At 43.1% G+C, this 3,955-nt stretch overlaps 1 pseudogene; it reads right to left on the reverse strand.

Moving 5' to 3' along the window:
* Positions 1-1,203: 1,203 nt before the first annotated feature.
* Positions 1,204-3,559, reverse strand: LOC148028908 (uncharacterized; annotated as a pseudogene).
* Between the last annotated feature and the right edge of the window lie 396 nt (positions 3,560-3,955).

Consider the following 3,955-nt stretch of genomic DNA (forward strand, 5'->3'; position numbering starts at 1 on the left):
TGTGTAGTTGTTTCTTTTTTTGCAGAGTTTGTTCGATGCTCCTTTGCGATGGGACGAGAGCTTGCGAATGGCAAGGATCTATAGCTCGCCCTTGGATCTGTGGAGCACACATCATTTTCTTTTTTGGTCATGTGATTTATGTAGGCATTTTATATGCATTATATTGTTATCATCATTTGTATCTTGCCATGATTTCATCGTCGCTTTCATTATGTGATCTTGTATTTATTTTATGTATCAGTCTATGGATTCAAGTACACTTTGCCTTCATTTTGACGAGCATTGTACACATTACTGTAACTCTTTTGTATGGCCCAAATAAAGCACATAGTGCTATTTGTGACAAAGCAGCTTATTTCCCTGCCACAAATTGTTTTCCCATGTAACCATCACTATTAGCATCACAAATTTATTGCATGTGTCACTATTAGTGTCATAATTATCGTGGCAAATCATTCCTATAGGCATAGTGATTCAAATAGCGACGATTATAGCAATGGTTCTATAGAGTTGCTAATATTGACGTTTTTTGTGATGATGGGGGCAAAAATTTTTATGAACATTTTCGTCGCTTTGAACATCAGTATGAGGCATGTATCTTAGAGTGAGACTATGAAATCCTCTTCAAGTCATCACTTTAGTGTGAGAAACTGGCTGTCCAATGTGGTGGTCAATCTTTCATGCAAGAGGATAAATGTTATTTAAGCCCAAGTCCCTATGTATAGCTATATCCACCACATGTTGACATAGTGAGCAACTCATATGTTTAAGCAATTATAGAGATGAATACATGAAAAATGGAATAAGTACCCACACTCTAATCTATATAAGCCTATCACAACGAGGGCAATGAGACAAATTACACAAGATGTGTAATGTAGAAAATTTGAAGCATAATGTGAAAATGGTAGTCATCCTATAACATCATAGTTGGATGAAATCTCCATGAGATACAACACAATGTAGGGAGTCTATTGAAATCCACTATACTAAATAACGAGTTGAAGTTGATTGAAATAATGCTTACATCGATGTTGTTACATCCATTGCTACATCACCTCATCAAATAAGTAATCTCTCATCTACTCGATCTTGATAAGAAACTAAATGAGACCGCCACTAAGCCTAGGGCAATGCAAGATTAGTGCAATGCTATGGAGGATCAAAATACACAAGGAAATCCATAATGGAGAGACAACGATGTAGGCAACACTCAACAATATATTCCAATGCTTAATGATCATACAATGGCAGGTCTCTTATATAGAGAACCTCAAGACAATAGCCTGCTATGTGGCATCCTCTGATCCACATTCAACTTGTGGTGACCCTTGTCCCACATCTATCCATGAAGTCCACATCCTCCTATGTGGCTACCATAAATCACACAATGATACCCCTCTAGGGTACCAATAACAATATTCCAATAATTGGACATTGCACATTTCAACACCCCTCCTCAATGTACAATCAGTGTGACCATCTCACCTCTCACCCCCAATGATTTGGCATTGCCAAACTCACTCTCTCAACACTCCCCCTCAATGACAAATTGGAGTGTTCAACAAATGTGTGTGCATGTGTCTAGCAACCTAGACACCTCAAGTCCATTTCGAGCACCATGCTGCTCGGGAGGAACCACCCAAGTGCTTTTTAGACACCCCATGTGTCAGGGAGAAGGAACCAACCCAAGTAGTGCATCATCAACGTACACTACTCCTGCACACCACAATCAAATATCCTTTTTGAGCACCCGTGGGCTCGGGCAGAGGACCCTCATAAACATGGGTGAGAGAATTACATCCATTTTATGTCCATGCAAGGGCAAGGCACCCGCAAATAAAGGTGTCATAAAAAATACATCCATAGGTATAGATTGTGAATGAGCACATCATTGTTCACAATCTTTCAATACATGTGTCACTAGATTTGACACAAAAATATCTATGCCATATATGCCATTGACTAAATATGTGGCTCTTGCCACAACCAAGATTGACATATATTTTGATTCCCAAAGATATTCCATATGGAGATTCATCTTAGGGAGTGGTATGGAAAGGATAAGAGGCTAAGGGGCTAAGGCTTGTTTCAAACCACACAAGATAAGATCATTTATGTAGCCATACGTTCCCAACAGTCTCTGCACCTCGAAATCATCTGGGCTGCAGATTTCGATGCTGTTGATGACGGTCGGGTGGCGAGAAGGAAGTGACTGAGTCTTCTGAGTGGCCTTGAAAGAGCTCCATTTGGTGGAACCCCACGGGCCTGACTGAAAGAAGACGCCAGTAGAGGAGCCCAATTGATGATACCCAACACCAACACTTCCAACGGAAGGCAGAACCAGGGCTGCCATCGCGGGGCGGAAGGCTCACCACTCTCTCCACCGCGCTGAAACAGATCACGCTTATTCCAAACATCTTCCTTATAAGCAAGGATAACAATGGCAACCTCGTGATCCATTTTGAGAAGGGCAGTGCCGGCTCCTTCTTCAGTATCCCTTTCACTGCAATCATTTTTCAATCCCAACTTGCTTGCGTAGTGATCGTGGTGCTTAAACAGTGAGTCTGATAACTTCAGTGCTCATCTGAAGTGAACAGATTATTGAGTCCTGAACCAAGGGCTACTTAGCTCAGATATCTACCACCTGAGTCTTTAGGGATACCAATGATACTTGCTACCTCTGCTGAAATTAAACTAATGGCAGAAACAAACGTGCACCAAAGTATGATGAAGAACTCACTGCTCTGCACCGGAGGAAAACTCTTATAGCTCATCCTCCATTCTCAGATATTCGCCCACATCAGACTGATGGTAAGCAACAATACCGTTTGGGTCAAGCTTTCTGCAATCCTGTGTGGATTTCGCAGCGACTCCAAAGCCAAGGGGGATATCAGACATGGAGAAGATGACAACACCCTGGTTCTGCTGGGTGTTATCGGTGATGCGAGCAAGGCCGCTTTTGAGGACGTGGTTGCCGTACAGGAAGGACATCTCGGCGGACGGCTTGAGCCAGATTTTGAACTTGGCATGTGCGGCGAGGAGGTCAAGGCAAGAGGCGACGAGGTGAAACTTGCCGGATTTCGTGAATTTGCCGACGCAGGTGCCGAGGCCCACGAGCTTGTCCCTGGAGATGTTGGTGGCCTTCTTGACCAGGGCTTCGCTGACGTAGTAGACGCGGTTCTTGTGCAGGCAGAAGCAGTAGCGACCGGGGGAGGATGCAGAGGAGGCCCCTTCCAGGGCAGACCTCTCTACCAGGTGCTTCAGGTTGGATCCCACAAACTTGTGGAGTTTCTCAAACACCGCCGTCGTCTCCTGCTCGTCCAGAGGCCGCATCTCTCTCTCTCTCTCTCTGTCTGTGGCTACACTAATCTACCTAAGCTTAGCGGATGACCAGCTCTGATACCATGATAAGAAACTAAATGAGACCGCCACTAAGCCTAGGGCAATGCAAGATTAGTGCAATGCTATGGAGGATCAAAATACACAAGGAAATCCATAATGGAGAGACAACGATGTAGGCAACACTCAACAATATATTCCAATGCTTAATGATCATACAATGGCAGGTCTCTTATATAGAGAACCTCAAGACAATAGCCTGCTATGTGGCATCCTCTGATCCACATTCAACTTGTGGTGACCCTTGTCCCACATCTATCCATGAAGTCCACATCCTCCTATGTGGCTACCATAAATCACACAATGATACCCCTCTAGGGTACCAATAACAATATTCCAATAATTGGACATTGCACATTTCAACAATCTACGCTCTCAATTGCTTGAGCTATGATATTGACATGTCTAGCTCCATTCTCATCTATGCATGCTTCATAGACTAACCTAGAAGTGGTTCGATACTCGAGGATGTTGATGCTTGTAGAAATGAACAATAGATAATTCTTGGTCTTCCAAAAATGAGGATTATAAAGGTATTATAAAGACACTAAAA

This window comes from Lygodium microphyllum, chromosome 11 (assembly GCF_053477565.2).
Source record: "Lygodium microphyllum isolate KBCC chromosome 11, Lygodium_microphyllum_v1.1.10, whole genome shotgun sequence".
Taxonomy (NCBI): Eukaryota; Viridiplantae; Streptophyta; class Polypodiopsida; order Schizaeales; family Lygodiaceae; genus Lygodium; species Lygodium microphyllum.